We start from the raw sequence: 15,255 nt of genomic DNA, 5'->3' as shown, positions 1-15,255 counted from the left end.
GGCGTTACTTGCAGATGAAGCTCGTAGATTGCACGTAGACGAGTCACAGGGAAATTTTAGGTCAAACGCATACGCTAAACTGTTATATGAATATATCGATGCCATGGAGGCCAAGGATTGCTACGTTTGTATGCAATTGCCGGCTTCTGTAGATGAAGGCATTAGATATCATCATCTCCCATTGACTTATGGGATAACATGTAGTTTACTGCTTAGTATATTTTATGGTAGAGAAGGATTTGAGTACTACTTTTCAAATTATGATTCGGTACTGCCTGAAGTTCCGAATTATAAGCAAATGAATAAGTGGGACTATTACAAAAAGGAGGATAGACTGGCTAAATTCTTTCTTCCTTGGGATACATTAGATACATCATATGCACGTAGAAATAATCTGACTTGCAAAGTGTCAGAGGTAGAGAAAAGGTTTATTGCACAAGTAGATGACCGATACAGAAGGCAGAAGATTCTAAAAATGTCAGGACAATGGAAAACAGATTGGACAGAAGAAGAGAAGGCACATAAAAAGAAAGGTAGCAATGGTCCAATAGCATTGGATAGAACGCAGAGAGGAAAGTTATGTTTAACTCGAAGCAAGACATATTATGAGAGCGAATTTGTAGGTGAAGTTAGTTGCGAGCACTCTTTTAAACTGGAGTACTACACGAAAGATTTTATGAAAGGGATGCAAGCTATTCCGAATGTGTATTTTGTATGTGGGAGAAATGCCTATGTAAAACTACCAGACAATTGGTATGGTTCGTGTTACTTGGCAATTGTCTTCCCCAAAATATATCATGCAAAGGATTTGGCGATCATAGAAGGAAAGGCTTCGACGAGAACGAAAAGGGAAGTAGGAGATGCAGAGGTAGTAGGAGATGTATTTGGAGCGATGTTTCCATTGTTAGGCTTGATCCTCAACGATGTTAAAATTAGAAGGTTAGCGACAGTCGTAGATAGATTGTCTGCCAGTACTGCAAGGTCATTAATGCTAGTAGAAGGTGAGATGCAGTCGATCAGAGCAATGGTTCTTCAGAACAGACTTGCTCTAGATGTAATACTAGCAAAAGAAGGCGGAGTTTGTAAAGCTTTGAAGGTTCAGGAATGTTGTACTTATATTCCTGATAATTCAAAACCACTTGAGAAAGTCATACGGAACATTACACAGATTCATCAGGAGATCGAAGATTTATCAAAAATAAATGTTTGGGAAAAAGTAGGTCATGGAGTGGGAAAGGTTGGAAGTTGGTTTGCTAATCTTGGCAAAAGTATAATATGGTACATATTAAAGCCTGTATTAATAGTATTAATTTGCATAATTACATTATTAGGATTAGTAAAATTATATAAATGGTATAGGTCGAACCAGTTACAAAGATCGATGAGAGATCAAGAAAGGAGATTAGCTATGTTACAAGATCAACAGTATAAAGGTCTGAGAGCACTCAAATCGATAAAAAGAGGAAATGAGGTAACTAGTTCTGTATAAAAGGTTGTATTCAAATTGCTTTTAGTGATGACTCCTAAAAGTCATCAAAGGGGGGAACTGAGAGAGCGCAATTTGAATATAAAATATATAGTAGCCATATTTAGACGTATATGTTATAAACGTAGGAATGAAACGCATATCTTAATGTAAAGTTGACGATAATAGCATAAAGGTCAACTAACGTGATAACATGGTATAGGAAATGTAAATGTATTCACATGTTAAACATGCATTAGATTTAGAAGGCCCGTATACATAATGGGTAAATATAGAAATGTGTAGAAATGCTTATGAAATGTAGAACGTGCACATTAGAATACATGTACGTGTATAACTTTAAAATGGAGTAACATGAGAGGAAAACGTAGGGAAATGTAACGTGGAGAAATGTGCAGAGAACCTATATAACGATGTAACCAGTGAGAATATAAAAGTTATACTCTACGTAGTTTATATTCTAGGTAAAATGTATTCAAGCATGACTAAGACTTTGCTAAAAGTACGAATATATAAATGTATGTTAAAGGTTACACTGTGTAGAAGGTTTTTGTAGGAATGCTGGAAGAGTTTAGGTCATTTGTGATTATAACCCGACTGACCAAGAGTTCGCAGGAGCTTAGTCAAATGTATGTAATTTAATGGTCTTGTAAAAGTCGTAAATAGTTTGATGTGGACGTGAGAGCCAAGAAGTCTAGCACTTGTTAGATTTAAGGTGACAATGCCGGACGGAGCTTATTGCTCGTACGTGAGGAGAGACACTTTGAATGTGAACTATGTTTTGACAAGACCATTCACAGGACCTAGAAGGGTCAAGTTAAGCGACATGGAGTTAAAGTTTTGTCTAAGGTCGTTTGACTTTTGCGATAAAAGTGTCAATGAAGGTAGCCAGCGAGATGATGAAGATGACATCTAAGGAGAAGGGTCAACTTAACGAACGACGCAAGGAGTGGACCAATGGAAGAAGCAAGAAGTTGACATCATCGGGGAAAGTCCGTGGTGGGCGTCAAGGGGCGTTTCACCTACACTGTGATTGTGTATTTTAGGGACAGCACCCCGGGGAGGAGAGAGCAATCAGAGAAGGGCAATGTGAGAGCAGAGTAATTAGCATTAGGCTAAGGCGAGAGCGAAGACAAGGGTAGATGCCTTGAGCAGATGCGCTGAGAGATCAGAGCGCAAGGGAGCAGTAGGCCGAGGACCCTTAGAGAGCGGATGGGTAGGCAGAGAGGGTACTGCTTCTAACATTTAAGAATTCCTTTAGAGGCTAAGAGAGTTTGAACTTCTTTGGGAGTCAAACTGCTGACACCTTTTTAGGGAAGAAACTTGTGAAATAGGGATGTCACATAGCATAGAGTAGGGACAGTTTTAACTTGATTATTTTATCTTACTGCAGATGACGCAGAAGGAACCACTTCACACTGAAGCTTTGATTGCGGATCTAGAGACTGATTTTGTATTTTGTATACTTTGAGATTTATTCTGTAAGGATTGTATTGCATTCAAATCAACTTTATATAAAACTCTTAACCTTTATCAGTTGTAAGTGGTTCTTCAGAGTGGCGTCAGTTAATGGGGTTTGTCTAATCTATGCGGGGGTTGTCTTTTCCTCAATGACAGATAAAACTCGATCCGAAATTGACGAATGAGATAAGTTATTAAATTGATCATAATCATAAATTGATATCAAAATCTCATTCCCCGCAGACGTGCAGGTACTCTACCATTAAATGTAATGAACCAGTGCTGAGAAGTGCAGGTACTTTACCATTAAATGTATTGCAGCAATGCTGAGAAGTGCAGGTACTTTACCATTAAATGTATTGAACTAGTGCTGAGAAGTGCAGGTACTCTACCATTAAATGTAATGAACCAGTGCTGAGAAGTGCAGGTACTTTACCATTAAATGTATTGAACCTGTGCTGAGAAGTGCAGGTACTTTACCATTAAATGTATTGCAGCAGCGCTGAAAAGTGCAGGTACTTTACCATTAAATGTATTGAACCAGTGCTGAGAAGTGCAGGTACTTTACCATTAAATGTATTGCAGCAGTGCTGAGACGTGCAGGTATTCTGCCATTAAATGTATTGCATCCATGCTGAGACGTGCAGGTACTTTACCATTAAATGTATTGCAGCAGCGCTGAGAAGTGCAGGTACTTTACCATTAAATGTATTGAACCAGTGCTGAGAAGTGCAGGTACTTTACCATTAAATGTATTGCAGCAATGCTGAGACGTGCAGGTACTCTACCATTAAATGTAATGAACCAGTGCTGAGAAGTGCAGGTACTTTACCATTAAATGTATTGCAGCAGCGCTAAAAAGTGCAGGTACTCTAACATTAAATGTAATGAACCAGTGCTGAGAAGTGCAGGTACTTTACCATTAAATGTATTGCAGCAATGCTGAGAAGTGCAGGTACTTTACCATTAAATGTATTGAACTAGTGCTGAGAAGTGCAGGTACTCTACCATTAAATGTAATGAACCAGTGCTGAGAAGTGCAGGTACTTTACCATTAAATGTATTGAACCTGTGCTGAGAAGTGCAGGTACTTTACCATTAAATGTATTGCAGCAGCGCTGAAAAGTGCAGGTACTTTACCATTAAATGTATTGAACCAGTGCTGAGAAGTGCAGGTACTTTACCATTAAATGTATTGCAGCAGTGCTGAGACGTGCAGGTATTCTGCCATTAAATGTATTGCATCCATGCTGAGACGTGCAGGTACTTTACCATTAAATGTATTGCAGCAGCGCTGAGAAGTGCAGGTACTTTACCATTAAATGTATTGAACCAGTGCTGAGAAGTGCAGGTACTTTACCATTAAATGTATTGCAGCAATGCTGAGACGTGCAGGTACTCTACCATTAAATGTAATGAACCAGTGCTGAGAAGTGCAGGTACTTTACCATTAAATGTATTGCAGCAGCGCTGAAAAGTGCAGGTACTCTAACATTAAATGTAATGAACCAGTGCTGAGAAGTGCAGGTACTTTACCATTAAATGTATTGCAGCAATGCTGAGAAGTGCAGGTACTTTACATTAAATGTATTGAACTAGTGCTGAGAAGTGCAGGTACTCTACCATTAAATGTAATGAACCAGTGCTGAGAAGTGCAGGTACTTTACCATTACATGTATTGAACCTGTGCTGAGAAGTGCAGGTACTTTACCATTAAATGTATTGCAGCAGCGCTGAAAAGTGCAGGTACTTTACCATTAAAGGTATTGAACCAGTGCTGAGAAGTGCAGGTACTTTACCATTAAATGTATTGCAGCAGTGCTGAGACGTGCAGGTATTCTGCCATTAAATGTATTGCATCCATGCTGAGACGTGCAGGTACTTTACCATTAAATGTATTGCAGCAGCGCTGAGAAGTGCAGGTACTTTACCATTAAATGTATTGAACCAGTGCTGAGAAGTGCAGGTACTTTACCATTAAATGTATTGCAGCAATGCTGAGACGTGCAGGTACTCTACCATTAAATGTAATGAACCAGTGCTGAGAAGTGCAGGTACTTTACCATTAAATGTATTGCAGCAGCGCTGAAAAGTGCAGGTACTCTAACATTAAATGTAATGAACCAATGCTGAGAAGTGCAGGTACTTTACCATTAAATGTATTGCAGCAATGCTGAGAAGTGCAGGTACTTTACCATTAAATGTATTGAACTAGTGCTGAGAAGTGCAGGTACTCTACCATTAAATGTAATGAACCAGTGCTGAGAAGTGCAGGTACTTTACCATTAAATGTATTGAACCTGTGCTGAGAAGTGCAGGTACTTTACCATTAAATGTATTGCAGCAGCGCTGAAAAGTGCAGGTACTTTACCATTAAATGTATTGAACCAGTGCTGAGAAGTGCAGGTACTTTACCATTAAATGTATTGCAGCAGTGCTGAGACGTGCAGGTATTCTGCCATTAAATGTATTGCATCCATGCTGAGACATGCAGGTACTTTACCATTAAATGTATTGCAGCAGCGCTGAGAAGTGCAGGTACTTTACCATTAAATGTATTGAACCAGTGCTGAGAAGTGCAGGTACTTTACCATTAAATGTATTGCAGCAGCGCTGAAAAGTGCAGGTACTTTACCATTAAATGCATTGAACCAGTGCTGAGAAGGGCAGGTACTTTACCATTAAATGTATTGCAGCAATGCTGAGACATGCAGGTACTCTACCATTAAATGTAATGAACCAGTGCTGAGAAGTGCAGTTACTTTACCATTAAATGTACTGCAGCAGCGCTGAAAAGTGCAGTTACTTTACCATTAAATGTATTGCAGCAATGCTGAGATGTGCAGGTACTCTACCATTAAATGTAATGAACCAGTGCTGAGAAGTGCAGTTACTTTACCATTAAAATGTACTGCAGCAGCGCTGAGAAGTGCAGTAACTTTACCATTAAATGTATTGCAGCAGTGCTGAGACGTGCAGGTATTCTACCATTAAATGTATTGCATCCATGCTGAGACGTGCAGGTACTTTACCATTAAATGTATTGCAGCGGTGCTGAGACGTGCAGGTACTTTACAATTAAATGTATTGCAGCAATGCTGAGACGTGCAGGTACTTTACCATTAAATGTATTGCAGCAGCGCTGAAAAGTGCAGGTACTTTACCATTAAAGGTATTGAACCAGTGCTGAGAAGTGCAGGTACTTTACCATTAAATGTATTGCAGCAGTGCTGAGACGTGCAGGTATTCTGCCATTAAATGTATTGCATCCATGCTGAGACGTGCAGGTACTTTACCATTAAATGTATTGCAGCAGCGCTGAGAAGTGCAGGTACTTTACCATTAAATGTATTGAACCAGTGCTGAGAAGTGCAGGTACTTTACCATTAAATGTATTGCAGCAATGCTGAGACGTGCAGGTACTCTACCATTAAATGTAATGAACCAGTGCTGAGAAGTGCAGGTACTTTACCATTAAATGTATTGCAGCAGCGCTGAAAAGTGCAGGTACTCTAACATTAAATGTAATGAACCAATGCTGAGAAGTGCAGGTACTTTACCATTAAATGTATTGCAGCAATGCTGAGAAGTGCAGGTACTTTACCATTAAATGTATTGAACTAGTGCTGAGAAGTGCAGGTACTCTACCATTAAATGTAATGAACCAGTGCTGAGAAGTGCAGGTACTTTACCATTAAATGTATTGAACCTGTGCTGAGAAGTGCAGGTACTTTACCATTAAATGTATTGCAGCAGCGCTGAAAAGTGCAGGTACTTTACCATTAAATGTATTGAACCAGTGCTGAGAAGTGCAGGTACTTTACCATTAAATGTATTGCAGCAGTGCTGAGACGTGCAGGTATTCTGCCATTAAATGTATTGCATCCATGCTGAGACATGCAGGTACTTTACCATTAAATGTATTGCAGCAGCGCTGAGAAGTGCAGGTACTTTACCATTAAATGTATTGAACCAGTGCTGAGAAGTGCAGGTACTTTACCATTAAATGTATTGCAGCAGCGCTGAAAAGTGCAGGTACTTTACCATTAAATGCATTGAACCAGTGCTGAGAAGGGCAGGTACTTTACCATTAAATGTATTGCAGCAATGCTGAGACATGCAGGTACTCTACCATTAAATGTAATGAACCAGTGCTGAGAAGTGCAGTTACTTTACCATTAAATGTACTGCAGCAGCGCTGAAAAGTGCAGTTACTTTACCATTAAATGTATTGCAGCAATGCTGAGATGTGCAGGTACTCTACCATTAAATGTAATGAACCAGTGCTGAGAAGTGCAGTTACTTTACCATTAAAATGTACTGCAGCAGCGCTGAGAAGTGCAGTAACTTTACCATTAAATGTATTGCAGCAGTGCTGAGACGTGCAGGTATTCTACCATTAAATGTATTGCATCCATGCTGAGACGTGCAGGTACTTTACCATTAAATGTATTGCAGCGGTGCTGAGACGTGCAGGTACTTTACAATTAAATGTATTGCAGCAATGCTGAGACGTGCAGGTACTTTACCATTAAATGTATTGCAGCAGTGCTGAGACGTGCAGTTACTTTACCATTAAATGTACTGCAGCAGCGCTGAGAAGTGCAGTTACTTTACCATTAAATGTATTGCAGCAATGCTGAGACGTGCAGGTACTCTACCATTAAATGTAATGAACCAGTGCTGAGAAGTGCAGTTACTTTACTATTAAATGTATTGAACCAGTGCTGAGACGTGCAAGTACTTTACCATTAAATGTATTGAACCAGTGCTGAGATGTGCAGGTACTCGACCATTAAATGTATTGAACCAGTGCTGAGACGTGCAGGTACTCTACCATTAAATGTATTGCAGCAATGCTGAGACGTGCAGGTACTCTACCATTAAATGTGTTGCAGCAGTGCTGAGACGTGCAGGTACTTTACCATTAAATGTATTGCAGCAGTGCTGAGACGTGCAGGTACTTTACCATTAAATGTGTTGCAGCAGTGCTGAGACGTGCAGGTACTTTACCATTAAATGTATTGAACCAGTGCTGAGACGTGCAGGTACTCTACCTTTAAATGTATTGCAGCAATGCTGAGACGTGCAGGTACTCTACCATTAAATGTATTGCATCCATGCTGGGACGTGCAGGTACTCTACCATTAAATGTATTGCATCCATGCTGAGACGTGCAGTTACTCTACCATTAAATGTATTGCATCCATGCTGAGACGTGCAGGTACTTTACCATTAAATGTATTGCAGCAGTGCTGAGACGTGCAGGTACTTTACCATCAAATGTATTGCAGCAATGCTGAGACGTGCAGGTACTTTACTATTAAATGTATTGCAGCAGTGCTGAGACGTGCAGGTACTTTACCATTAAATGTACTGCAGCAGCGCTGAGAAGTGCAGGTACTTTACCATTAAATGTATTGCAGCAATGCTGAGACGTGCAGGTACTCTACCATCAAATGTATTGCATCCATGCTGAGACGTGCAGGTACTCTACCATTAAATGTATTACATCCATGCTGAGACGTGCAGGTACTTTACCATTAAATGTATTGCAGCAATGCTGAGACGTGCAGGTACTTTACCATTAAATGTATTGCAGCAGTGCTGAGACGTGCAGGTACTTTACCATTAAATGTACTGCAGCAGCGCTGAGAAGTGCAGGTACTTTACCAATAAATGTATTGCACAATGCTGAGACATGCAGGTACTCTACCATTAAATGTATTGCATCCATGCTGAGACGTGCAGGTACTTTACAATTAAATGTATTGCAGCAATGCTGAGACGTGCAGGTACTTTACCATTAAATGTATTGCAGCAGTGCTGAGACTTGCAGTTACTTTACCATTAAATGTACTGCAGCAGCGCTGAGAAGTGCAGTTACTTTACCATTAAATGTATTGCAGCAATGCTGAGACGTGCAGGTACTCTACCATTAAATGTAATGAACCAGTGCTGAGAAATGCAGTTACTTTACTATTAAATGTATTGAACCAGTGCTGAGACGTGCAAGTACTTTACCATTAAATGTATTGAACCAGTGCTGAGATGTGCAGGTACTCTACCATTAAATGTATTGAACCAGTGCTGAGACGTGCAGGTACTCTACCATTAAATGTATTGCAGCAATGCTGAGACGTGCAGGTACTCTACCATTAAATGTGTTGCAGCAGTGCTGAGACGTGCAGGTACTTTACCATTAAATGTATTGCAGCAGTGCTGAGACGTGCAGGTACTTTACCATTAAATGTGTTGCAGCAGTGCTGAGACGTGCAGGTACTTTACCATTAAATGTATTGAACCAGTGCTGAGACGTGCAGGTACTCTACCTTTAAATGTATTGCAGCAATGCTGAGACGTGCAGGTACTCTACCATTAAATGTATTGCATCCATGCTGGGACGTGCAGGTACTCTACCATTAAATGTATTGCATCCATGCTGAGACGTGCAGTTACTCTACCATTAAATGTATTGCATCCATGCTGAGACGTGCAGGTACTTTACCATTAAATGTATTGCAGCAGTGCTGAGACGTGCAGGTACTTTACCATCAAATGTATTGCAGCAATGCTGAGACGTGCAGGTACTTTACTATTAAATGTATTGCAGCAGTGCTGAGACGTGCAGGTACTTTACCATTAAATGTACTGCAGCAGCGCTGAGAAGTGCAGGTACTTTACCATTAAATGTATTGCAGCAATGCTGAGACGTGCAGGTACTCTACCATCAAATGTATTGCATCCATGCTGAGACGTGCAGGTACTCTACCATTAAATGTATTACATCCATGCTGAGACGTGCAGGTACTTTACCATTAAATGTATTGCAGCAATGCTGAGACGTGCAGGTACTTTACCATTAAATGTATTGCAGCAGTGCTGAGACGTGCAGGTACTTTACCATTAAATGTACTGCAGCAGCGCTGAGAAGTGCAGGTACTTTACCAATAAATGTATTGCACAATGCTGAGACATGCAGGTACTCTACCATTAAATGTATTGCATCCATGCTGAGACGTGCAGGTACTCTACCATTAAATGTATTGCATCCATGCTGAGACGTGCAGGTACTTTACCATGAAATGTATTGCAGCAAGGCTGAGACATGCAGGTACTCTTCCATTAAATGTATTGCATCAGTGCTGAGACGTGCAGGTACTCTACCATTAAATGTATTGCATCCATGCTGAGACGTGCAGGTACTCTACCATTAAATGTATTGCATCCATGCTGAGACGTGTAGGTACTTTACCATTAAATGTATGGCAGCAGTGCTGAGACGTGCAGGTACTCTACCATTAAATGTGTTGCAGCAGTGCTGAGACGTGCAGGTACTCTACCATTAAATGTAATGAACCAGTGCTGAGAAGTGCAGTTACTTTACTATTAAATGTATTGAACCAGTGCTGAGACGTGCAAGTACTTTACCATTAAATGTATTGAACCAGTGCTGAGACGTGCAGGTACTCTACCATTAAATGTATTTAACCAGTGCTGAGACGTGCAGGTACTTTACCATTAAATGTATTGCAGCAGTGCTGAGACATGCAGGTATTCTGCCATTAAATGTATTGCATCCATGCTGAGACGTGCAGGTACTTTACCATTAAATGTATTGCAGCAGTGCTGAGACGTGCAGGCACTTTACCATTAAATGTATTGCAGCAATGCTGAGACGTGCAGGCACTTTACCATTAAATGTATTGCAGCAATGCTGAGACGTGCAGGTACTCTACCATTAAATGTATTGCATCCATGCTGGGACGTGCAGGTACTCTACCATTAAATGTATTGCATCCATGCTGAGACGTGCAGTTACTCTACCATTAAATGTATTGCATCCATGCTGAGACGTGCAGGTACTCTACCATTAAATGTGTTGCAGCAGTGCTGAGACGTGCAGGTACTCTACCATTAAATGTATTGCATCCATGCTGAGACGTGCAGGTACTCTACCATTAAATGTATTGCAGCAGTGCTGAGACGTGCAGGTACTTTACCATTAAATGTAATGAACCAGTGCTGAGAAGTGCAGTTACTTTACCATTAAATGTACTGCAGCAGCGCTGAGAAGTGCAGTTACTTTACCATTAAATGTATTGCAGCAGTGCTGAGACGTGCAGGTACTCTACCATTAAATGTATTGCATCCATGCTGGGACGTGCAGGTACTCTACCATTAAATGTATTGCATCCATGCTGAGACATGCAGTTACTCTACCATTAAATGTATTGCATCCATGCTGAGACGTGCAGGTACTTTACCATTAACTGTATTGCAGCAATGCTGAGACGTGCAGGTACTTTACTATTAAATGTATTGCAGCAGTGCTGAGACGTGCAGGTACTTTACCATTAAATGTACTGCAGCAGCGCTGAGAAGTGCAGGTACTTTACCATTAAATGTATTGCAGCAATGCTGAGACGTGCAGGTACTCTACCATCAAATGTATTGCATCCATGCTGAGACGTGCAGGTACTCTACCATTAAATGTATTACATCCATGCTGAGACGTGCAGGTACTTTACCATTAAATGTATTGCAGCAATGCTGAGACGTGCAGGTACTCTAACATTAAATGTATTGCATCCATGCTGAGATGTGAAGGTACTTTACCATTAAATGTATTGCAGCAGTGCTGAGACGTGCAGGTACTTTACCATTAAATGTATTGCAGCAATGCTGAGACGTGCAGGCACTTTACCATTAAATGTATTGCAGCAGTGCTGAGACGTGCAGGTACTTTACCATTAAATGTATTGCAGCAGTGCTGAGACGTGCAGGTATTCTACCATTAAATGTATTGCATCCATGCTGAGACGTGCAGGTACTTTACCATTAAATGTATTGCAGCAGTGCTGAGACGTGCAGGTACTTTACCATTAAATGTATTGCAGCAATGCTGAGACGTGCAGGTACTTTACCATTAAATGTATTGCAGCAGTGCTGAGACGTGCAGGTACTTTACCATTAAATGTACTGCAGCAGCGCTGAGAAGTGCAGGTACTTTACCAATAAATGTATTGCACAATGCTGAGACATACAGGTACTCTACCATTAAATGTATTGCATCCATGCTGAGACGTGCAGGTACTCTACCATTAAATGTATTGCATCCATGCTGCGACATGCAGGTACTTTACCATGAAATGTATTGCAGCAAGGCTGAGACATGCAGGTACTCTTCCAATAAATGTATTGCATCAGTGCTGAGACGTGCAGGTACTCTACCATTAAATGTATTGCATCCATGCTGAGACGTGCAGGTACTCTACCATTAAATGTATTGCATCCATGCTGAGAAGTGCAGGTACTTTACCATTAAATGTATTGCAGCAGTGCTGAGACGTGCAGGTACTCTACCATTAAATGTGTTGCAGCAGTGCTGAGACGTGCAGGTACTCTACCATTAAATGTAATGAACCAGTGCTGAGAAGTGCAGTTACTTTACTATTAAATGTATTGAACCAGTGCTGAGACGTGCAAGTACTTTACCATTAAATGTATTGAACCAGTGCTGAGACGTGCAGGTACTCTACCATTAAATGTATTTAACCAGTGCTGAGACGTGCAGGTACTTTACCATTAAATGTATTACAGCAGTGCTGAGACGTGCAGGTATTCTGCCATTAAATGTATTGCATCCATGCTGAGACGTGCAGGTACTTTACCATTAAATGTATTGCAGCAGTGCTGAGACGTGCAGGCACTTTACCATTAAATGTATTGCAGCAATGCTGAGACGTGCAGGCACTTTACCATTAAATGTATTGCAGCAATGCTGAGACGTGCAGGTACTCTACCATTAAATGTATTGCATCCATGCTGGGACGTGCAGGTACTCCACCATTAAATGTATTGCATCCATGCTGAGACGTGCAGTTACTCTACCATTAAATGCATTGCATCCATGCTGAGACGTGCAGGTACTTTACCATTAAATGTATTGCAGCAGTGCTGAGACATGCAGGTACTTTACCATTAAATGTATTGCAGCAATGCTGAGACGCGCAGGTACTTTACTATTAAATGTATTGCAGCAGTGCTGAGACGTGCAGGTACTTTACCATTAAATGTACAGCAGCAGCGCTGAGAAGTGCAGGTACTTTACCATTAAATGTATTGCAGCAATGCTGAGACGTGCAGGTACTCTACCATCAAATGTATTGCATCCATGCTGAGACGTGCAGGTACTCTACCATTAAATGTATTGCATCCATGCTTAGACGTGCAGGTACTCTACCATTAAATGTATTGCATCCATGCTGAGACGTGCAGGTACTTTACCATGAAATGTATTGCATCAAGGCTGAGACATGCAGGTACTCTACCATTAAACGTATTGCATCAGTGCTGAAACGCACTATCTTCAAAGGCCTTTTGCACTGCGTAGAGTGATCTTCATGGTTCAGGCCTAGATTACTTGAGGGAAAAGTTCAGATGGTATGCTCGAGGTAGGACATTTCACTCAAGCGCAGCTAATAATGCGGCGCTTCCCTCCTAAAATCTTTCCTCTTGAGGGGGTAGAAAGCTTTGTTCTCTGTACTGCCCGGAACTGGAATCTCTTCCCTTTAGAACTGAAAACAGAACTGAATAAAGTGGCTTCATACTCAATAGAAGCTGTAGCCGTTCACTAACTTTTGTCGCATAGAGCCAAGACGCCTTCGGGCATTTGTTTGTGCTTTAATAAATGGCAAATCAAATCAAATCACATCCTTTAAAACAAGCTGCCCGGCCTTAGCCCCAGGGTGCATTGCAGCCCATATCTTCCCATCAGGCTAGCCAATCACAGGCCACAATGTAAGGCTCACATTTAAACTCAGTGGTAATACTTTTGGTGCAAAACTGCATTAACAACGCGGATTGAACCACGTAAGCATTACCATGCTTGCCTTTACCACGCATATGCCTTTACCACACATATGCAAGGGCAGTCATTGCTCTAGATTCAGAGCAGATGGATGGGGGGGGAGAATGGAAGGAACAGGAATGATCGGGCTGCAGCTTAGTGAGTAGGACTGAGGTTAGAGTAGTTTTTGGCTGGGGGCAGGATTTAGGGCTCAGGGCGGGTGGTCGGGGTAGTTTGTAGGGCTGGGGACAGGTTTTAGGGCTCAGGACAGGGGACTGGGATGTTTTTTAGGCCTGGGATCTGGTCGCTTTTACGGCTGATGGAAAGTATTAGGTCTCAGGATGGGGGACTTAGGTGTTTTTAGGGCTGGGTTGAGGTTGTTTTTAGGGCTGGAGTTCTGTTTCAGGGCTCAGGGCTGGGTGTTTTTGGGGCTGGGGGCCAGATTTTAGTGCTTAGGGCAGGGGGGTGTGCTGGGTGTAATCTTTACCATGCATATGCCTGTACCAATCATGCCTTTATAACTAAATTTGTTGTAAAAGTATGTGTGGTAAAGGCATGCGTGGTTGCAACACGGTCATGGTAAAGACCACGTTGTTAAGGCATACGATACAATAGCGGGTGTGGTTCCATCATGCAACCACTTTTAATGGTGCTCAAGTAGTAGAAGTATCAATAGCCAGTAACTTGAGCTTGCACTGTAGGCAGATCTGCAGTGTTTCTGTTCATTTATATGAGGTGCTACAGTTACCAGGCTTCACCATGATGCATCAGGTGAGGTGTCTACCGTCAATCAATCAATCAATCATTTGTAAAGCGCACTACATACCCGTGAGGGTCTCAAGGCGGTGGGGGGTGGGGCGGCGCTACTGATCGAACAGCCAGGTCTTGAGTATCCTCCTGAAGGTCAGCAGGTCTTGGGTCTGTCGTTGGCTCAGTGAGAGGGTGTTCCATGTCTTGGCGGCGAGGTGGGAGAAGGATCTCCCACCAGTGGCTGTTCTTCGGATGCGCCAGGGACGGTGGCAAGTGAAAGGTCGGCGTAGCATAGCTGGCGGTTGGGGATGTAGAAGGAGAGCCGTTTGTTGAGGTAGGCCGGGCCGGTCTCGTGAAGTGCAGTGTGTGCGTGGGTGAGGAGCTTCAAGGATATCCTCTTGTTGACGGGGAGCCAGTGCACGTTTCTCAGGTGGGGGGTGTTGTGGCCATGGCGTGGTACGTCTAGGATCAGTCGTCCCGAGGCATTTTGGATGCGTTGTAGTTGTTTGATGAGCGTGGTCAGGGCTCCAGCGTAGAGGGCGTTTCCGTAGTCGAGTTTGCTGCTGACGAGGGCCTGGGTGACTGTCTTTCTTGTATCTGTCGGGATCCATCTGTAGATCTTGCGGAGCATGCAGAGGGTGTTGAAGCAGGAGGAGGAGACGGCGTTGACGTGCTTGGTCATTGAGAGCGTTGAGTTGAGGATTAT

The sequence above is a fragment of the Lissotriton vulgaris genome, chromosome 3_2, assembly GCF_964263255.1.
Source record: "Lissotriton vulgaris chromosome 3_2, aLisVul1.2, whole genome shotgun sequence".
Lineage (NCBI taxonomy): Eukaryota > Metazoa > Chordata > Amphibia > Caudata > Salamandridae > Lissotriton > Lissotriton vulgaris.
The sequence above is the reverse complement of the archived record's forward strand: the minus strand, read 5'-3'. Positions refer to the sequence as shown.